Source organism: Lethenteron reissneri, chromosome 55 (assembly GCF_015708825.2).
Source record: "Lethenteron reissneri isolate LAM-NWPU_2019-01 chromosome 55, ASM1570882v1, whole genome shotgun sequence".
Classification (NCBI taxonomy): Eukaryota; Metazoa; Chordata; class Hyperoartia; order Petromyzontiformes; family Petromyzontidae; genus Lethenteron; species Lethenteron reissneri.
In genome coordinates this window covers 9,855,215-9,878,171 of record NC_083833.1, presented here as the reverse complement: position 1 = coordinate 9,878,171, position 22,957 = coordinate 9,855,215, and the positions used below count along the sequence as shown (strand labels likewise).

Sequence of the window (22,957 nt, the reverse complement as noted above, 5' to 3'; positions counted from 1 at the left end):
TCAGCAATTGCCAGCGCAATACATTGCTATTTTAAATACTTACATTTTTAAAAAACTATATATCGTAAGCAATTTTAAGTCTTCAATATCAACGTCCTACTCACGATCACTTAATAACCAGAAGTTCAAAGCGCATCAGACAGTTTGCTGAGCATGGTGGTAACAGTCGTAGCCTGTAACGCGGGCGGCCCGGGTTCGAATCCCGCTCTGTTTTTGTTCATTTTACAACGTGCGTGACGACGTCATCGCGCACGGAGCCCGGCAATAGCGTGCGTGATGACGTCATCGCGCACGGGGCCCGGCAATAGCGTGCGTGATGACGTCACCGCGCACGCTTTTGCCGGGCCCCTGCGCTATGACGTCATCACACACGCTGTGGCCGGGCCCTTGCGCGATGACGTCATCACACGCGATTACCTGGCCCCATGAGCGATGACGTAATCACGCACGCTATTGCCGGGCCCCGTGCGCGATGACGTCATCACGCACGCTATTACCGGGCCCCATGTGCGATGACATCATCACGCAGGCTATTGCCGGGCTCCGTGCGCGATGACGTCATCATGCACGCTATTGCTGGGCCCCGTGTGCGATGACGTCACACGGCGTCACAAAAAGTCAAACCCCCTCAAATATGACGTCACAAAGCTCTGCCCCCCCCCCAAAAATAAAACATGCTTCAAATCGCTTTAAACTATTGTCATTGTAGTGCGTATTTAATGTGGCGCTGCACTCTGATGTTGTAGGAGAAACCATTTATTTAACCCCCCCTCCTCGTCACACATCGTCACAAAGGTCTGGACCCCCCCCCCCCCCCCAGGTGCGTGACGTCATTTATGGACGGACCCTTATCCTTTCCGGCAAGTACACAGGAGGTGTTAACATTTTAAAACGCCAAATCCCCATAGCTGGAACTGATCGACCCGAGCCCATTAACGCTTTGATATTGGCACCGTCTTTGTGCCGTTCGCTTTTCGGCGTTCTTTGGACCAACACCGATGTTGAGACAAGGCCATGAAGGGGTCTGCCTCTGGTGTAGGACAATCACTTTCAAGGAAATTGCGTAAATACATTCTTACCAAAGCATGTCTGTCTGCGTGTTTCACCTCGGTCGCGTGCGCTGAATGCCAACTTGATGCCTCGTGACAACAACAACAACAACAACAACATCTTCTTGGTTCTTTCGGTAAAGTCACGTAGAAAGAAATTAATAAAATAATACAAATAAAACATAATAAAATAATTCTCACGACGTGTCGGCTACAACGCAAGCAGCCGTCTTCAGGTGAAGAACAGGTCTGTCAAGGAGACAGAGTCTGAATGGAACGCCCCAGGCTTGAAGCGACTATTTAAGCTGGGATGGAGGGGGCGAAGAGCGTCTTGACAAAATAATTTGCATATCAACAGGAATTTAGCATATTTATAGGAAATGCAGAAATGCGATTAGTGCTACTTGTGAAATGCGTAGGGGGTCTCGCGAGGGGTTTAAAGTCACTATGCCCATGCATTATGCAGGATTAGCAGCATCAAAGGGAGGAAGTGAGGTCAGAATTAATAAAGGGAAGGAATGTTAATAATATGGCGCAATGGTAGACTAGTGGTAGGAGGCTTGCAGTAGAGCAAAGAATCCTTGCGGAGAATACAAGATATATAGTCAATGTCAGTGAGTGGACTGCGGTCTGAAAGTCACCAACAACAACAACAATCGAGTCGTTTGTTGGGTGGGAGTTTTTATTTAGAATTATCCACGTACCCAGCATTTGGATGTTGGACGACCAGTGGCACCCGACTCGTCTCCACTGCCGCTCCGGAGAGGCGCTGCTCGTCACGTGTGCCACCGCGATCAGTTTGAGTTTGAGTGGGTTTTTTTCGCACGTGGGTTTAGCGAAATAATTTTTTTTTAAATATTTCGTGGCAATACCGAGGGACGCACGAACACGCACACGCACACACTGTCATGTGCGTTTGCTACAAATGTTTACCCAGAAGTTCATTTGCATTCGGAAGTAACATAGCAACCGGCAAAAAGGGGGCATTATGGCGTAATTATGCTTGCTGTCTTTGTGCCGAGGATAAACCACCAGTGCTGCATTCATCCACCCAATCAACCATCCATCCATTCAGCCGTTCATCACGTGTGGCTGGGCCATTTCGAGTCGGCACAGCGACATTCACAGCGTGAGACGCATCGGAAGTCCCTCATCACCACAACCACACAGGAAATGCACCGATAGCTGCGTGGAGAGGAAACAACACTCATTATAATGATGATGGTGGTGTACACTTCTAAAGCGCCTTTCACTCGGAGATGGCAGGGCGCTGTACACACGCACACACGTGCAGGCTAACACCAATCACACCCAACCCCAAAACGAAGGATTAAAGAAATTGACAAGTTTATCTCAAAAACAACTGGCACATTTCGGCGCGATTTTAATAAAAGGAGGAGGGGGGGAGTCGGCAGAGCGAACGTACGGGGGACGTTGATTACACAGCCTGGCACAATCTTCTTCTTTGGTTCTTTCGGTAAAGTCACGTATAAAGATAAAATAATAAATTAGATTGGCACAATCTTGTCAACTAGCATATTGCAGTAAATATGAAACTTGCAAGCGAAAATCAGACCGCGACGTGATATATTCATTGCATTAACGCAATTTGTAAGGCCGCGGTGACACAGACCTCTTCATTTTATGGTTATAATCCCTTGTTCATCATGACGTCCTTTTTGCTTTGATGTCTCAACAACGTCACAGAGATCGCGTGACGTGAGGGTTCTGCCTTTGTAGTGAGGGCTGTGAGTTGACGCCGAGGGGGGGGGGGAGGAGGCGCCTCGGCCCCCCATGTGCAGTGACGTCAGCCGCTAATTATTATGAATGGGGGGGGGAAGGTGTCCATTTGGAGAACGTCACCTGCTCATGATTATTATTGAAGGGGGGCTGTTCGATGTGGAGTGACGTCACCTGCTCATGATTATTATTGAGGGGGGGCTGTTCGATGTGGAGTGACGTCACCTACTCATGATTATTAATGAGGGGGGGGAGTGCTCCATGTGGATCACGTAACCTATTCTTTGGGATTTTCGGTAAAGTCACGTAGATAGGTTCAAAGAAAATAACAAAAAACTACGACGTTTCGATTGCAACACAAGCGGTCGTCATCAGGAAAATCGGGGTTAGCCTCTAAAGGCAAACTGTTTATAAAGGTTTAAAATGGGCGTAGCCCAAATGTCAGCAGCCAATGATAATGTAGGTGGTGGGCAGCAATCACGATGGTGGTTGGGTTTTCACCAATCAAAGGGCTGCCAGGTGAAAATCATCATGTTAATGTAAGATCGGTGCGCAGCCTCCATGGCGCACGTGCTAAGTGGCTGTGTTAATGTGAGAGAGTAGCTTGTTAATGGGAGAGAGTAGCTTGTTAATGTGAGAGAGTAGCGTGTTAATGTGAGAGAGTAGCGTGTTAATGTGAGAGAGTAGCTTGTTAATGGGAGAGAGTAGCTTGTTAATGTGAGAGAGTAGCTTGTTAATGTGAGAGAGTAGCGTGTTAATGTGAGAGAGTAGCTTGTTAATGGGAGAGAGTAGCTTGTTAATGTGAGAGAGTAGCTTGTTAATGTGAGAGAGTAGCGTGTTAATGTGAGAGAGTAGCTTGTTAATGTGAGAGAGTAGCTTGTTAATGTGAGAGAGTAGCGTGTTAATGTGAGAGAGTAGCGTGTTAATGTGAGAGAGTAGCTTGTTAATGTGAGAGAGTAGCTTGTTAATGTGAGAGAGTAGCATGTTAATGTGAGAGAGTAGCATGTTAATGTGAGAGAGTAGCTTGTTAATGTGAGAGAGTAGCTTGTTAATGGGAGAGAGTAGCTTGTTAATGTGAGAGAGTAGCTTGTTAATGTGAGAGAGTAGCTTGTTAATGTGAGAAGAGTAGCGTGTTAATGTGAGAGAGTAGCTTGTAATGTGAGAGAGTAGCATGTTAATGTGAGAGAGTAGCTTGTTAATGTGAGAGAGTAGCTTGTTAATGTGAGAGAGTAGCTTGTTAATGTGAGAGAGTAGCTTGTTAATGTGAGAGAGTAGCTTGTTAATGTGAGAGAGTAGCGTGTTAATGTGAGAGAGTAGCTTGTTAATGTGAGAGAGTAGCGTGTTAATGTGAGAGAGTAGCGTGTTAATGTGAGAGAGTAGCATGTTAATGTGAGAGAGTAGCTTGTTAATGTGAGAGAGTAGCTTGTTAATGTGAGAGAGTAGCTTGTTAATGTGAGAGAGTAGCTTGTTAATGTGAGAGAGTAGCGTGTTAATGTGAGAGAGTAGCGTGTTAATGTGAGAGAGTAGCTTGTTAATGTGAGAGAGTAGCGTGTTAATGTGAGAGAGTAGCGTGTTAATGTGAGAGAGTAGCATGTTAATGTGAGAGAGTAGCATGTTAATGTGAGAGAGTAGCTTGTTAATGTGAGAGAGTAGCTTGTTAATGTGAGAGAGTAGCTTGTTAATGGGAGAGAGTAGCTTGTTAATGTGAGAGAGTAGCTTGTTAATGGGAGAGAGTAGCTTGTTAATGTGAGAGAGTAGCTTGTTAATGTGAGAGAGTAGCTTGTTAATGGGAGAGAGTAGCTTGTTAATGTGAGAGAGTAGCGTGTTAATGTGAGAGAGTAGCTTGTTAATGTGAGAGAGTAGCGTGTTAATGTGAGAGAGTAGCTTGTTAATGTGAGAGAGTAGCGTGTTAATGTGAGAGAGTAGCTTGTTAATGTGAGAGAGTAGCGTGTTAATGTGAGAGAGTAGCTTGTTAATGTGAGAGAGTAGCTTGTTAATGTGAGAGAGTAGCTTGTTAATGTGAGAGAGTAGCGTGTTAATGTGAGAGAGTAGCTTGTTAATGTGAGAGAGTAGCTTGTTAATGTGAGAGAGTAGCTTGTTAATGTGAGAGAGTAGCTTGTTAATGTGAGAGAGTAGCTTGTAATGTGAGAGAGTAGCTTGTTAATGTGAGAGAGTAGCTTGTTAATGTGAGAGAGTAGCTTGTTAATGTGAGAGAGTAGCTTGTTAATGTGAGAGAGTAGCTTGTTAATGTGAGAGAGTAGCTTGTTAATGTGAGAGAGTAGCTTGTTAATGTGAGAGAGTAGCTTGTTAATGTGAGAGAGTAGCTTGTTAATGTGAGAGAGTAGCTTGTTAATGTGAGAGTAGCTTGTTAATGTGAGAGAGTAGCATGTTAATGTGAGAGAGTAGCTTGTTAATGTGAGAGAGTAGCTTGTTAATGGGAGAGAGTAGCTTGTTAATGTGAGAGAGTAGCTTGTTAATGTGAGAGAGTAGCTTGTTAATGTGAGAGAGTAGCTTGTTAATGTGAGAGAGTAGCTTGTTAATGGGAGAGAGTAGCTTGTTAATGTGAGAGAGTAGCGTGTTAATGTGAGAGAGTAGCTTGTTAATGTGAGAGAGTAGCGTGTTAATGTGAGAGAGTAGCTTGTAATGTGAGAGAGTAGCGTGTTAATGTGAGAGAGTAGCTTGTTAATGTGAGAGAGTAGCGTGTTAATGTGAGAGAGTAGCTTGTTAATGTGAGAGAGTAGCTTGTTAATGTGAGAGAGTAGCTTGTTAATGTGAGAGTAGCATGTTAATGTGAGAGAGTAGCTTGTTAATGTGAGAGAGTAGCTTGTTAATGTGAGAGAGTAGCTTGTTAATGTGAGAGAGTAGCTTGTTAATGTGAGAGAGTAGCTTGTTAATGTGAGAGAGTAGCTTGTTAATGTGAGAGAGTAGCATGTTAATGTGAGAGAGTAGCTTGTTAATGTGAGAGTAGCATGTTAATGTGAGAGAGTAGCGTGTTAATGTGAGAGAGTAGCTTGTTAATGTGAGAGAGTAGCTTGTTAATGTGAGAGAGTAGCTTGTTAATGTGAGAGAGTAGCTTGTTAATGTGAGAGAGTAGCTTGTTAATGTGAGAGAGTAGCTTGTTAATGTGAGAGAGTAGCTTGTTAATGTGAGAGAGTAGCGTGTTAATGTGTTAATGTGAGATAGTAGCTTGTTAATGTGAGAAGAGTAGCTTGTTAATGTGGAGAGTAGCTTGTTAATGGGGAGAGAGTAAGCTGTTAATGTGAGATAGTAGCTTGTTAATGGGAGAGAGTAGCTTGTTAATGTGAGAGAGAGCGTGTTAATGTGAGAGAGTAGCTTGTTAAATGTGAGAGAGTAGCTTGTTAATGTGGAGAGAGTATCGTTGTTAATGTGGAGAGAGGTAGTCGTGGTTAATGTGAGAGAGAGTAGCGTGTTAAGGATGAGAGAGTAGCTTGTTACATTGTGAGAGAGTAGCGTGTTAATGTGAGAGAGGTAGCGTGTTAATGTGAGAGAGTAGCATGTTAATGTGAGAGAGTAGCATGTTAATGTAGATGAGGTAGCTTGTTAATGTGAGAGAGTACCTTGTTAATGTGAGAGAGTAGCTTGTTATGTGAGAGAGTAGCTTGTTAATGTGAGAGAGTAGCTTGTTAATGTGAGAGAGTAGCTTGTTAATGTGAGAGAGTAGCGTGTTAATGTGAGAGAGTAGCGTGTTAATGTGAGAGAGTAGCTTGTTAATGTGAGAGAGTAGCTTGTTAATGGGAGAGAGTAGCTTGTTAATGTGAGAGAGTAGCGTGTTAATGTGAGAGAGTAGCTTGTTAATGTGAGAGAGTAGCGTGTTAATGTGAGAGAGTAGCTTGTTAATGTGAGAGAGTAGCGTGTTAATGTGAGAGAGTAGCTTGTTAATGTGAGAGAGTAGCGTGTTAATGTGAGAGAGTAGCTTGTTAATGTGAGAGAGTAGCTTGTTAATGTGAGAGAGTAGCTTGTTAATGTGAGAGAGTAGCGTGTTAATGTGAGAGAGTAGCGTGTTAATGTGAGAGAGTAGCTTGTTAATGTGAGAGAGTAGCATGTTAATGTGAGAGAGTAGCTTGTTAATGTGAGAGAGTAGCTTGTTAATGTGAGAGAGTAGCATGTTAATGTGAGAGAGTAGCATGTTAATGGGGGATCGCAGAGCCGCAATCTCTAGGTCGGCGTGCGAAGTGGCTGTGTTAGTGTCAACTTGTTAATGAACAACTAACATCGGAAGGTGGTAGGATGAGAACATCACAGCCAGTTATGACTTAAATTGGTTGATAACGTCCTTCCAATGATTGCTCAGTTGGTACCCATCTTCTCGGTTGAAATTGTGTCCGTGTCTGTATATATGGATGGCTTCATGAACGAATCTTTGTTGATAGCCAGTGGGTTTGCAAAGTACCTTTGTCTTCGAGAAATCAATTTCGTGTGAGCGCACCACATTAAAACAATGATCAGCCATGGCCAAGGTATTGGTAGGACACGGTAGCTGCTCACATTTGGACTACGCCCATTTCAAACCTTTATAAACACTTTGACTTTAGAAGCTAATCCCATTTTCCTGATGACAACCGCTTGTGTTGCGATCGAAACTTCGTAGTTTTTTGTTATTTTCTTTGAACCTATCTACGTGATTTTACCGAAATAGTATGAATTACTGCAGTCACGTAAGCTTTAAGTCAAGACGTAACCTGTTCGTCATTAAATTTCGATTTAAAGCTTTCGTGACTGCAGGGATTCATATTCTTGGTTCTTTCGGTAAAGTCACGTGACTGTTCATCATTATTTATGAGGGGGGCTGGTCGACGTTGAGTGACGTCACGAGCGTTGCACACAGACATTCTTGGCTCGAAGGTAATAATAATGGGGGGGGGGGGGGGTGTCCATTTGGAGGCGTTTACATGCTCATGAATATTAATGAGGGGGGCTGGTCGATGTGGAGTGACGTCACGAGCGTTAAGGACAGACATTCCTGGGTGAGTATAGTAGGTATTGGTGAGCATCGTAGCATTTGTAAAGGAGAGCCGACACAAGATTGCAGGGGGGTTCGTCTTTTAATCCTTTCCTCTTCTCCACACCTGTCCCCAGCCGTCCCAATCTCGTTCTCGCCAAAAACCCCTTCTTCCCGCCCGTTTTCCCCTTATATCTCCTCAATTACCCCTCCCACTAACCCTCCTATTGGTGGTGATCCTTCCCGACACCCCTACACATTGATTCAACTCACCTGGAGGAGGGAGGGGGATTAACGGTGTTTACATCACGAGGAACCCAAGTCACGACTCCGTGGCTCCACACTGCAATTTAGATAAAAAAATAACAGCGTCAAAATGCAACCGCATCTCCAGAAGCTTCACCGAGGAAACTGAGAATACTGTGCATCGATTGGCTCTATGCAGACAAAAACAAACAAGGAATTGCAGTCGTCAATTCGATAAGGGTCGCAGCAGCGGCAGCGGAAGAGTCGGAAGTAGATTCCAGACCCCAGGAGCAGAAGGGGAGAACGCTTCACGAGGTTCCGTGTCATCTTTGCGCAGGGGGCCATGCTGATCCTCTGCAGCATTACAATTTTCTCCTCCCATGCAACCAGCGTCGATGGCTGTGGGTGGCTTTGTCGGGGAGGAGGAGGCCTCGATTTGGTGTTGCAGCGAAGGCAACGTGGCCAGGAGTCGAGCGAGACGAGAGAGGTGGGAGGCAGGGCCAAGACCTTTGAGGATTACAAAAACAAAACCAGTCGCTGCAACCTGAAAGCGAATCTGTAATTATTTAATGGCGAGTATTGCACAGCAACAATAATATTCATTCGCAAATATACAAATTGACACTCGAGTCACGCCGCACGCGTATCACATTGAGTGACATGAAAGAGGGCGTTCATTGTTCATCGTTGCACCGTCTGCATGTCACTGACGAAATTGGAAACGCTCTTTCCAGTGCTGTCCGGAAAAAAACAACCCGTCTAATTACACTTTACTCCCTGAATTTAATGCCATGGATGGCTCTGTAGCAGCTCGCTCGCTCTCTCTCTCTCGCTCTTTTTTTACGATCAGAGGAAGCAAGAAGATGCTAGGTTTAGTCGGCACTTTGCTTTATGTGTTTTCCCATTGTGAAACAACAACAATATTTTACTACGACAAATGCCGCATTTCCACACGGCACTCCTCGCTTTGATGCTGCTAATCCTGCATAATGCACGGGCATAAGTAGTACTAATCACATACCTGCATTTCCCATATCCCCTCCCTTTGATGCTGCTAATCCTGCATAATGCACGGGCATAAGTAGTACTAATCACATACCTGCATTTCCCATATCCCCTCCCTTTGATGCTGCTAATCCTGCATAATGCACGGGCATAAGTAGTACTAATCACATACCTGCATTTCCCATATCCCCTCGCTTTGATGCTGCTAATCCTGCATAATGCACGGGCATAAGTAGTACTAATCACATACCTGCATTTCCCATATCCTCTCCCTTTGATGCTGCTAATCCTGCATAATGCACGGGCATAAGTAGTACTAATCACATACCTGCATTTCCCAAATCCCCTCCCTTTGATGCTGCTAATCCTGCATAATGCACGGGCATAAGTAGTACTAATCACATACCTGCATTTCCCATAAATATGCTAAATTCCTATTGATATGCAAATTCCTTTGTCAAGGCGCTCTTCCCCCTCCAACCCAGTTTCAATATACGCTGCCAAGCCTGGTGGTGTTCATTCAGACGCTGTCTTTCTGACAGACCTGTTCTTCACCTGAGGACGGCTGCTTGCGTTGTGGCCGAAACGTCGTGAGAATTAATAAAAACAAATTATTATGTTTTATTCTTATTATTTTATTATTTCCATTCTACGTGACTTTACCGAAAGAACCAAGAAGATGAATCCCTGCAGTCACAAAAGCTTTAAATCGAAAAAAAACTCCTCACAGTCCTATGGCTTCCGATGGTAGCTCGTATCTCCATGCACAGCTCTCCATTTCTGTCACCGAGCACACGGCCTCCTCCAGCGCCCACTGCTCCTTGAAGGCCATCACGGCGTGGGTCAGCTGTGCATGCCGAAACTCCAGCCACACCCTGGCACCGATCAAGGGAGGCGTTGGTGGTGGCGGTGCCGTGGGCGATGCTCCAGCTGAGCTCGCCGATGCGGTTGTACGTCGAGCCGGAGTAAAGTTCCCTCCAGAGAGGCCTCTCCGGAGAGACGCAGGACAGGGCTTTCCTCCAGACATGGTCCTTGTGGCTTCTCAAAGTGTCCTGTTGGTGAAACTGGACCATATTCTTAGGTTTTTTCGGTAAAGTCACGTAGGTAAAAACATTACAATTAATAAAAGTAAAATAAAATAAAAATCACGACGTTTCAGAGGCAACACAAGCTTCCGTCTTCAGGTGGAACCGTCACAGCCACGACAGCTGTATCAAGTAAATGAGAGATTGCAGGAGCTACCACTCCGTTTATATAATGGTTGGAGAGGGGGGAAGGGCCAAGTACAGCACAATTTTTATTCATATGGTAGGGTGAGGCTAAAGAGGAGTAGAGCACCTTACTTTTTGTGTTTGCGAAGGCCACCTCCGGTAGGTCTCCCAGCCGGCACGGGTCGTGATCTGCCTTCATTTGTCGGCAGTGGCGACTCAGGGGCAAGATGAATTGCTCTGGTGGAGGAGGACCGAGAGGGGCCTCGTCATCCCCGATGCTGATGGGTTGCATTCTCCCCGCTGCCGCTAAGAAGGCCCCCTTGGCTTTGGCCAGGATCCGGGCAGCCACCCGGAGCGACTGCAGCCCCGTCTTTGCGGCCATCTCGGCCGGTTCGAGCCACCGGACCCGCGTTCCGGGCTCCACCAGATTTCCCATCCTGGTGAGATGCGCATTGGCGAGGCGCCTCTCCATGCCGGGGGTGGTGGTGGTGGTGGTGGATGCGGGTTCCAGAGGATCGGTTCGAAAACCAAATCCTCAGCCGATCGTGACTGGTTCAGCCTCCTGACAAGGGAGCTCGATGTCTGCAGGACGCTCCTGTAGAAAGGTAGCAGCTGTCCCAGTGGGAGGCCCTGAAGGTCCATGTAGAACAGCTGTTTGGTGCATTGCAGATCCCGCAGCTGCTCCAGGAGGAAGGAGGTCATGACACTTCAGGCTGGTGCAGGGGTGGCGTGCAGGAACATTTTAGCGCAGCCAGCAGTCGGAAGGTGGCCAGCTAACTCCTCACGCACACCAGCCCGTGTCCGCCCTCGTCCAGTGGCAGGGCCAGGACCCCAGCCGTGACCCAGTGTCCTCCGCCCGACCAGAGGAAGTCGAGGACCCGGGGTCTGTATTGCATTGACGAGGCACATGGGGCGGGGGGGGGGGTACAGGGAGAAGAGTCGGTGACACAGCATTAATGTCACCAGCTGGTTCACCACCAACGTCTTTGTCCTGAAGGTGAGGAATTTGCAAAGGCGACTCCAGGTGCCCAGCCGCTCCTTCATCTTCTCCTCCAGCTCGACCCAGTTCCTTTGCCCAGGAACACCCCCAGGTGGTGCAGCAGCGATGTGGTGCTCCAATTGATGGCTTTTGCCTTCTCGGGACACTGGGTCGTGTCCCAAACCCCAACCAGGAGCTGCTGCACTTTTGCCAGTTCATTTTTGATGAGGAGGCCTTCTAAAAGATCACCTGGCACTCGTGCAGCAGGGCGACATCATCCAGGGAGTGCAGGATGAGGACGTCGTCAGCGTATGCCGTGAGGACCAACCTTACGCTTGGTTCTCTGAGCACCAGGCCACTGAGTCTCCTCCTGATGAGACTCAGCAAAGGCTCTAAAGCCAGGGCGTAAATACTCTTTGGTTTCGATTTAAAGCTTTCGTGACTGCAGGGATTCATCTTCTTGGTTCTTTCGGTAAAGTCACGTAGGTATAAAATAGAATAAATTAAATCACGACGTTCCTCCTACCCTCAAACCTTGCCTGACTGTGGTGGTTTCCACGTCGTGTGGTGTTAGGCAGAGCTCCCCTCGAGAATGTAAACGGAGGATTAATAAATAATCCTCGTTAAAAAAGAAATATAAATACAAATTTAAATAAATGTCTTTTTAAAATAACCTTTTTATTGATAAATAAAAAAATACATTTAATCTGTGTCGATAAAAATAAACATTTTAAATAACTAAATTGATTTAAGTTTAAATAAATGTATTTATTAAACAAATCTAATAAATGTATGTATGTATCGTTAAATAAATGCAACAAAGAGACCTTGGACACACGTGGATGGGGCCAGAAAAAACGCAGTGAGTGAAGAAAAATTTAACTAATAGCAGGTGGCACTAACAGCAACGTGATTAATAGTGTTCCAAGCGGTTTAATGGTCGTAGATGTACTGCGCATTGTACTCACAGCAACTCTGTGCTACAGCAACAGGTGGCGTGCACAAGAAACGAGGTATAACGAATCTCAAATAGTTTGAGATTTTTAAACTTAGATTAACAAGATAACGATTAACAAAATAACCAGAACAATAAACAAGATGACAATAAAGTAGAAAAAAAAAACTTTAAGATGAAAACAATGCTTCCATTCACTATGGGATTGTGCACAGGACCTAATAAACACCACTATGCCTCAAAAGCCTATGCCTCACCCGTAAATGTTAAACAATAGAAACTAATCAAAACCGGGGTCTAAACACACAGATCGACCTGTGTGCAAGAGACTGAGTACTGCGGTGCTTTAACTTGTACGTGCCGAGCAGTAGCTGCGAGAGGAAGCTCTTCTTCTCCGGCACTTTGTGGGACACCCTGGAGGCAGACAATGGGGACGACGTGCTCACGGTCGCTGGGGGAAGACTTCAACTGCACCCTCGACCCGGCTCTCGACCGTAACAGCACCGAGTCTCACCCGGAATCTGCACGGGCGTTAGCCGACATAGTTGCAGAGACTTGATCTGCTCGACACATGGCGACTGCAACATCCAGCCCAGCGGCAGTACTCTTGGTGCCGCTGTGGCTCTCAAGGGAGGATGAGCCTCACCTGCCTGGACCGACTCTACGTCAATGCTGGCAGTGCCAACCTGCTCAGAGACAGCAAAATTGTCCTGTCCGGGTTCTCCGATCATCACCTGGTTTTAGTGCACATACAACTCCCCCTTTTTGAGCAGGGCAGTCCTTACTGGCGGTTCAATGTGCACATGTTAGAAAATGAGGACTTCCAGTGGTCCTTCATAGCCTTCTGGAAGGTTTGGCGAACATCCAAAAGTACTTTCAGCTCTCTCCAACAATGATGGGATAATGGGAAGGTGCAGATCGGGAAACTCTGCTAGAAAAACTTGAGCCAGCATGCCGCAGCTCTGACAGAACGGGTAGAGCAGCTGCAGAATGAGCTGCTGGTGCTAGAGGCAGAGCTGGGCTCGTCCCAAAATTACAAAAGCTATAACTCGCTCCTGGAGAAACAACGGTTAACAAGATCGGTGTCAGACCAAGAAGCCTATAAGGTGGTTCAAACTTGATTTGAAGCTTTCGTGACTGCAGTCATTACTCTTTGGTTCTTTCGGTAAAGTCACGTGGAAAGAAAATAAATCAAAGAATAGAATACGACGTTTCGATTGCAACACAAGCAATCGTCATCAGAAAACAAACCTAATAAGCTTAGAAATACAATGCAATACAACACAGATTCGGCTAACACAACAGTCAACACCCTACCTTTTTTTTTGCTATGTTCGTTTTCTCAAACTTCCTACTTCTCTCTCTCTAAAATTTACCAGGCTTGCATAGGTCCATTTACTCTTTCTCCCCCCTGGCCGCTGCGGGGTGGATTTCCACACAACTCTCTCTAAAATGTACCCGAATTGTATTGGTCTTTCTCTCCCCGGCCGCCGCAGGGTGGATTTCCACACAGCTCTCTCATTGACATGCTAATTTCTTTGCTCCAGCACCCCCACCTCTCTCTCTGCCCCACCCTTCTCTCTCTCTATTTAAGGCCTCGACACAGAGGCGTTGGTTCTCTGTGTGTCTCTGTGTTGTCTCTCTCTGCGTGTGTGTCTGTCTGTGTGTCTCAGTGTCTGTGTTTTGTCTCTCAAATTTAGCAATCTTTGGAAGAACGTAATCAACCAGGTAGGGTGTTGACTGTTGTGTTAGCCGACTGTGTTGTATTGCATTACATTTCGAAGTTTACGAGGTTTGTTTTCTACCTGATGACGATTGCTTGTGTTGCAATCGAAATTACGTATTCTATTATTTTAATTGATTTTCTTTCTACGTGACTTTACCGAAAGAACCAAAGAGTAAGCCTAGAAGGCTTTCGTCAATAAAAGGATGCAGCATCTGTTAAAAATGGACGCACCAACCAAATATTTCTTTAGACAGCAAACACAAAGAACCTCATACTCTGTCTACAGGCCCCAAATGGTGAAGCCCACACAAGCGATGGAAACATCGCTAAGGGTTTTTACACAAAACTGTTCACTGTGGAATGCATCCAGAGGGAAGCCCTTGGGGAATTGTTGGACTGTGTTCCTACACTGAGCACCTCTGAGATGGAGCAGCTGGAAGGGCAGATTACCCTCCAAGAACTGGAGACTGCGGTAAGGGGGCTTGCTGCTGGAAAGGTGCCAGGGATTGACAGCCTCCATGCCGAGTTCTTTAAAGCCTTTTTAAGATGAGTTCGGAAGTGCTAAACGAGAGTCTGCCAACGGGTGAGTTGCCGCAGAGTTGTAGGAGAGCAGTGGTTACTCTGTTGCCCAAAAAGGGGGACTTGCGCCTCATTATGAACTGGCGACCAGTGTCCATGTTATACACGGACGACAATATTGTCGCTAAATCTTTTAACTGCTTGCAAGGTGCGGCGGGGAAACTCATCCAGCCAGAGCAGTCCTATTGTATCCCCGGGCGGCCAATATGCAACAATATCAGTGTGGTCTGGGACATGGTTGACCTGGCTGCCACCCATGGACTGGACTCTGGCCTCCTCTTCCTTGACTAGGAGAAAGCATTCGACCAGGTCAGCCATGACTACCTGTATGTGACGCCAGGGGTTCATCGCGTATGTAAAACTCCTCTACATGAATGCGTCCAGTCTCCCGAAGATAAATAACCGACTCCGTACCCCTCTTACAGTCACGAGACGTGTCAGGGAGGGATGTCCACTTTCGGGGCTGCTCTATGCATTGTGCATTGAGCCGCTCATACTACAGCTAAAACGGACTCTGTCTGGTTTCTAGGTCCCCGGGCCTGAAAATGCATCAGTCAGGGTCTCCGCATATGCCGACGATGTGTGCGTCGTGATTAATAACACGCAGGACGTGATGGCACTACACAGAGCAGTCGGCCTGCACGAGAGCGCTTCCTCTGCAAAGGTGAACTGGGCAAAGTGCGAGGCGCTGTGTCTGGGGCCACAGTGTAGTATGCACCTTAAAGCTCCCGGGAGGGGGGGGGGGGCGTAACGTGGAGAACTGAGGGTACAAAGTACCTGGGAGTATACCTGAGGGACCCAGCCACTGTAGATAAAAACAATGGGCTGAAGTGGCAGAAAAAATTTGAAAGAAAATTACAGACGTGGGCCCGTTTTGCTCTCCAGATGTCTTACAGGGGACTGGTCCTCATTGTCAACAACCTGGCAGCGTCTGTGCTGTGGCATGAGGCCAAAGTTCTCCACCCCCCAGACTGGTTGTTGACAAAGGTGCAGAAGGCTTTCACCCACTTCATCTGGCATGGAAAACACTGGCAGAGGCCTGGTGTTCTCTGCTTGACAGTGGAGGGAGGCCAGGGCCTGGTGAACATCGCCAGCAAAGTGATATCTTTCAGGCTCCTGAAAATAAAGCGGCTACTGTACAAGCCGGAGGAGCTGTCCTGGAAGTCGTTGGCCCTCGGTTTGCTGAGACAGGCTGGGGGACTGGGTTACGGACGCGAGCTCTTCCTGACAGATCTGGGGCTGGTCGACCAGTCGACACTGCCAATGTGCTACCGCGGCCTGTTGGATGCGTGGCGTAGTTTTGAGTGGGAAAGGGCGCCTGCACACTACGACCCAAAACTTTTCCTAAAGGAACCGCTGTTCGCAAGCAACCTCTTTCAAGGCTTAAAGAGAGAAAACGCCCTGGGGCCTTGCGGCTTGTTGCCGCGGGAGTGTCGGGTCAGCGACCTGGTGGACGCTCGCCAGCGGAGGTGGCGGTCAGCTCTGGTGGTCTCCGAAGCGGGCCGGACTTGGCTCCACGCTCGCCGGGGAGAAGCTGCTGCGGGAGGCCCTGTGGACGCTGCAGAAACTGGGATTGAAGTTGGAGATGCCGGACGACAGCGGTGGGCGCTCCTACCCCCAGATGACTTTCTCCTGCGCCTCCGACCGCAAGGACAGGGGACAGCTCTTGAAAATGGAGAGATGCAAAGACGTCTCATTGAGGGAAACTCACAAAAAGAGCTGTACACTCACTGTGTAAAAGTGCTGCGTTTTCAGGACCTTGAGAAATTACCAGACACAAAATGGAGATAATATTTCTCCCCATTGATGGATGCTGCCCCCCAGCGGCGTGGCATATACAAGCCCCCCACTGCAAAACGCTGTGGCGACCTCCGATGGAGATTGTCTCACCAGACTGTGCCCTCGGCTGTGTGAGTCAGCAGAGCTTCACCAGGAACTCCCGGACACCTGTGTGCGTTTTGCGGACCGAGAGAGGATCTCGGCCACCAATACCTTAAGTGCAAACGGCTTGACCTACCGTTCCGCTTCTTAGCACAAGTTTTCAGGAGGCTGGACATCCCTTTTCTATGAGAGTACACTCGTGTACGGAGTGGCCGTGACGAGCGGCAACAGGCACGACGTCGCTCCCTTTGTGTGCGCCCAGGCAGAACTGGCGATCTGTAGAACCAGGAGGCAGAGTGGAAGGCGACAGTCGTGACTGTGGGGCACTCGCGATGCTGAAGGCCCTCGTGAAAGCACGGCTAAAGCTGGAGCACTCGTACTACGCTCGTAAAGAAATGGGGGGGGGGGGGGGGTCACCGGGGACGCCCTATGTATAATTGTAAATAATGAACTTCACTACGCGTTCTAATTCCCACTCCCCTCTGTCAGAGATGATGCCCGCGTTTGCGTGACGAACACCTTTTTAAATCCTTTATATTAAGTTCACTTGCTTGCTTGCGCGCTTACGACCGTGCAAATCTTTCGGTCGTTTTTTAACCCACTTCCCGTGATCCAATCGAGCTGACATTTTGCACACAGACTCGTTGTGCGTGACAATTTATTTTCGTGAAAAAAAACATTTCCAAAATTTTCCACTTTTTAGGATTTTTTTTCATATTTAATTTAAAATACCAATGTGATGAAAATGAAACTCTTACTCAAGAAAAACAGAAATGAATAATAAAATGAAACCGATGCCACGCATATAAAGGATTTATAGTGAAAAACTTTGTTTTTACGGGTTAATTTTTTGTTGTTGACATTGCCGCTTCGTACGAGTGTACTGTCACTAGTTGCTGGCATTGACGCTTCTTCAAAGCAATACATTTTATTTTCAGTCGAAAAAAGTCGCTCGCTCTCTCTCTTTCTCGCTCGCTCTATCTCGCGTGCTGTGCGCGCTTGTACCGCGTGTTGTTTGTTGTTGTTGTTGCTATTGGCCCAATGTCTTTGTGGAGCTCTCAGCACGGGGAGTGAAAGGTCAAGGGCTCTGTGGGGCTCGCAGCGGCACGGCCCTGAATGCACAGCAAAGAAACCCACGCTACGACTGCACGCTACGACACCACGCTCCGACAGTACGCTACGACACCACGCTCCGACAGCACGCTACGACATCACGCTACGACAGCACGCTCCGATAGTACGCTACGACACCACGCTACGACAGCACGCTACGACACCACGCTACGACAGTACGCTACGACAGCACGCTAAGACACCACGCTCCGACACCACGCTACGACAGCAGCGGCAGCAGTAGCAGCAGCGATACGCCCACGCCGCTGTCATCACGAGTCTTGAGTGACAGTCTCCTATTGCCTCGTTCACGAAGTGAAACGGTGACTGGACGTGAACGTGTCACGAACAAACGAGACGTGAGTGTGGCTGCGCGTCACGCTGGCACGCCCTGCGTGGATTGTCAATGAGTGGCCCCGACATAGCTTTGTGGTGTCACACCGCTCGTGTCCGCCACGGTGTGTCGAAGGAATTGACGTCGCGGAATGGCGGCTGCGACGAAAACATGCTCCTGGTCCGATTGTGTAATGCATGCACGCCACGTGTTTATGCTTATAGAATTGTACTTTGGCCATCGAATGTGTGGATTATATTGCTCACTATTGGGACGATTGGATGAGTAATTCCTTGAGGATATTGCTGAACAAGTAACGATTTCATTTTGAGATGAACTCACGTCACTTGTGCCGTGCGTTTGATTTGTGTGGAATTCACCCACGCGTACGGGTGTGTGTGTGTCGGAGACACGGGAGCGGTGGTGTAGCGGTTAGCGCGCTGGAACCGGCGGCCTAAGTTCGATTACCGCTTACGGCCAACACCAGCGACGATTATCTGAACCGGTCCTGCGCCTCCCCTAGGTCGACTCGGCCTCAAATGAGTGACCTGGTGCGTTATGTAAGCATCGCCACTGGGGAGACAAAGGCGGCCGGGCGTGGTGCTGGCCACCCACCCCCTCGTGTGCCCTGCCGGCCTTAATAGGTGATACGCTAACAGCACTTTCCCCAACAAGTCTGTTAAGGCTATACGGGGGACCTTTGTTTTTCGTACACGCTTTTGGAACGAAGGTGAATTATGCCAGCCGCCAAACTCCAGCTGTTCTGTTGATTGCCAAATAATATTTTTACGAAAATAATCGTCAAGTCTATCGATGGTGAGACGAACATCTAACAAGCTTACAAGGTGATCGTTGCCCTCGACTTACACCACACCGGTGCGTCTTGTGCACGCAATGCGACCCGTGCACAAGGCCCCATCACGCACCCCACACAGCGACATCGCAGTGCGCATTGCGTACGGGACGCGGTGACGAGGGCGGGCGCTGAGTGACGGCGGCTTCTATCACGTACTTCCGAGCCCACTTGCAGCCTTGCAACCTCGCTGGCAGGTGAGAGGGCGGTTCCACAAGTCAATGCTGCTGCTGCTTCGCCACGGTGGCTAGGAGAAGTTGTCTGCCTCGCCTGGTCTGCAGCAGGGACGTGCGGTCAGGGGAGGCAGAGCCTCCTCTGTCATACTCCAATGAAAATAGCTGTTACGAAAAGTAAAAAAAAACATTAGAAATTAAGATTTTTGCCATTGATCTGTGTTATGTCATTTCTGTATGATTCCAATAAATTTTATAGTCAAAATGTCACCAATGTAATCATTACTTTGACATGTACAGAGATAGTTACAGGTACGCGCTTATTGCCCGCGCTCCATCCAGTTTCTGAGGGGTTGCGCAATCAGAGGGGAGGCTGAGTTCGTCGCTGCCTCACCTCTCGTCTCTCCCTGTATTTGCAGCAGAGCTCCGCAAATTTGGCGATTTTGAATATAAATGATTTGAATCGTATAGAAATTACATAACACAGATTAGTGGAAAAATATGCATTTTTAAATCCTTTATATTAAGTTTTCTTGCTTGCTTACGACCGTGCAAATCTTTCGGTCGTTTTTTAACCCATTTCCCGTGATCCAATCGAGCTGACATTTTCCACACAGACTCGTTGTGCGTGACAATTAATGTTCGTGGATTTTTTTTCTCCAAAATGTTACACTTTTTAGGACAAAAATATAATATTTAATTACCAATTGCTTAATGGTGCAATGCAATATCTGACCCATAGGTGGCAGCCATCTCAAGCCAGAGGACGAGAGGACTCTAGCCGCAACTCATATAAAGGATTTATAATGAAAAACTTAGTTTTTACGGGTTATACTTGATACTTTTCGTAACAGCTATTCTCATTGCAGTATGTCAGGTGAGGCTCTGCCTCCCCTGACCGCACATCCCTGTTATGCAGGAGGTCGTGGGTTAGATCCCGACCCTAACGGCTGCTGCTGCTGTAGATTTGGAGGTTTGCGGGTTCTCACCGTGGCGGCGTGGATTTTTCTCCGGGTCCTCCGGTTTTTACCTCCACATTTAGAAACATGCGCTCAGAGCATTTGGATGCTCTAAGTTTCCACACGATAAGCCGCTTCGTTGAGCTATCATTTGTGATAGCCAGGTCACCACTGAAAAGCTCCGTGGGCCTTACCTGGTAAAATAAAAAATAGTTTAAAGAGTAAAAGTGACTAACGCTCCGCTTGTGCCACGTCCTCGATCTGGAGAACGGGTCAGAGGTCATTTGTTGGCGTGTTCGGGCTTGTGCCACTGCGCGTCTCCCAAGCTTCGGAGCGCGTTACCTTTGCTAATACAACAATCAGAGGCGTTGGATAGATACAGAAGGTCGGTCTTGGAAACTCGCCTCTTTAAATTGACCTTCACCACCCAGTCCGGGCCGTTTACCCCGCTGGTTCTGTTCATATCCTGATTTCTATTCACGGCACGCACTTTACAAATTTGTATTATGATGACTGTGATTGTTTATTGGTTTAACACGTAGGCTTTCGCGAGCAATATCACTCATAAGAGGTTTTTTTTGGGTTGGATCGTGTAAATATATAAATGTGTTGTTAAAACCCGCCACCACGCGACACAGCCAACGAGTAAGGGTTGTCACGTAAACAGAACGTGGCCAATTCGTCACTAGTACAGCACTAGTGTATAGTGTAGTGTAAAGTGTAGTGTGTAGTAGTGTAGTGTATAATGTGAATAGTGTAATATATTAGTACAGCACACCGGTGTGTTGGAGAGCCAAGCCACGACATTCACAATCTGAGTACGACGTTTCGCCAGTGATTAGAGCCAGCTTCATCAGGCGAGAACCACTAGCGTCATCAGGCTTGGCTCTACAACACACCGGTGTTGCTGTACTAGTGACGAATTGGCACGTTCTGTTTACGTGACAAGCCTTACTAGTTGGCTGTGTCGGGTGGTGGCGGGTTTAAACGACACATTTACATATTAACGCGATCTAACCCAAAAAAGCCTCTATTATGGATGATTGTTTATTGTTGCTTATTATTATTATTAATCAAGGTCATTCTCACGGGAGTCTTGAGACTAGTTTACAAACGCATTCTGCATTGGGACTTTGACCAATCGGTGATGTATTATTTATTATATCGTAATAGGTGCAACAGGATTTCTTTTTTAAATAATAATTATAGACAGCCCAACATTATCAATGCAATGCGGTGGTTGGACGTTGCCTTCCCATCTGCAGCTCCCGCGGCATGGAACGCGTTCCAGCTCCATGTTCGCCAAATGAATTCCATCGACTGTCCCCCTTTAAAATCCATTTTTGTTTGCTAATGTCTTCAGCTAAGTTGACCTTGATTTGGGTCCGCTATGTGCCGTCTCGCGAGGGGAAATGTTTTATTTTATTGGTCTGGTCTTGTAGGGGCTTGTGAGATGCTGTTGTGCATGAACGACCCTATACGAAATAATAATAATGATGATGATTGTTCCGTGCTGGAAGCTTCATGAGCACTGGCACGGTTTGGGAGTACAAACGAAACTTTTAATTTTACCAGCTAAGGCCCACTGAGCTATGCGGAGCTTTTTCAAAAGCGACCTGGCCACAAATGATGGCTCAACAAAGTGGCCTATGACGTGATAATGTATAGCAGCCAAATACTCTAAAACACTAGATTTGAAGTTTTCGTGACTGCAAGGATTCATACTCTTTGTTTTTTTAGGAAAAGTCACGTAGGTAAAAAAAAAAAGAAAACTAAATTTAAATCACGACGTTTCGGGCACAACACAAGCATCCGTCTTCAGGTGGGGACAACGTAGTGAAAGCACAACCGCTTACGTGTGTAGTGGTGATACGCGCTGGGGTGGGAATCGTGTGCCAGCGCGTAGTGATTGGCTGTGTGTGTTGGTGACGCGCGCTGACGGTGAAAGATCAGGGGTCAGCGCGGGGTCGGGGGATATGAGGCAGTGATTGGCTGGGTATCGGTGACGCGCGCTGACAGCGATGGGATCACTGATTGGCTGGGTATCGGTGGCGTGCGCTGACAGCGATGGGATCCTGGGACAAGCGCGCGGGGATTGGTCAACTAAGGGGGATGCTCACGTCGAGGTCCGCATACGCTCCGTCTCCCGAGAGCGGGGGCTATATAAGGTGGTGCGCACAGCCGCACGGGGAGAGTTGTGACCAGCGAAGACTGAAGACGGAGGAGGAAGAGATAGGGCCCTGCGGCACCTAGTCCCGCTGTCCTTGTGAGGGCCGGGGCTCTGTGTGACCCAGTGGCGGGACCCTGGGACCCGGGGCCGAACGTCCGTGTGAGGGCCGGCCCTCGGGACCCAGAGGTAGTGACCCACGCCCAAGCTGGGGTGGGCCTGGAGACTCCACGGACGTTACGGGGCTGGAGTGCAGTGTGAGCATGCAGTGTGAGCATGCAGCGTGAGCCATAGTAACCACACGTGTCAAGTGAAGTGTGTGTAGTGTAAGGAATAGTGACCACACGTGTCAAGTGAAGTGTGTGTAGTGTGAGGAATAGTGACCACACGTTGTATCGTGACAAGTCAAGGTTTAATAAAAAGTGTGCTACCCGTCAAGTGGTTTCCTGCCGTCATTCCGAATACTTCAACTGGCGTCAGAAGTGAAACAGTCTTCCAGGCATGGATACAAGGAAGACCCGTCGGACTCACGGGATTGTCCGCGAGGATAACCTTGACGACTCGGGCCAACTGGCATCGGGGGGAGAGGACGAGGAAATGCCGACGCCGCAGGATCCGCCGAGGGCGCCGGACGAGCGACTGGGGACCGATGCCGTACTCCGCGAGGCGCACTCCCATCTGGCAGAGCTGCTGCTCGCCGCCGCGTCCATCCTGGCAGAAATCAACTCGTCGGGAGGAACGGGGACGTCGGCGGACATTCAACAGGGTCGCCCCGCAGATTCCCGCCAAAATGACTTGGCGATTCCCGCCATTTCAACTGCGCGGACATCTTTTGGCGGGAACGGCGAGCAACACGTGGCGGCGGTTCTCCAAGCGCGCCCGCTTACGTCATCAACGCGCGCTGCGAACCGCCATCAGCCACCCGCCATTGGGGCCGCCATCTTGCAGACCGACGGTGCGGCGGAGAGGAACCACGTGGCAGAGGACGACTTCATCTTCCAGCAGCGCCTTCCCACATTGTCAGCCT

The 22,957-nt window shown here is 48.0% G+C and overlaps 1 protein-coding gene across 1 annotated transcript in view; it reads left to right on the top strand.

The window, feature by feature from the left end:
* LOC133356795 (uncharacterized) overlaps positions 1-22,957 on the top strand; it is a 492,315-nt gene that overhangs the window by 56,578 nt on the left and 412,780 nt on the right. The gene's annotated exons all lie outside the window — the stretch shown is intronic.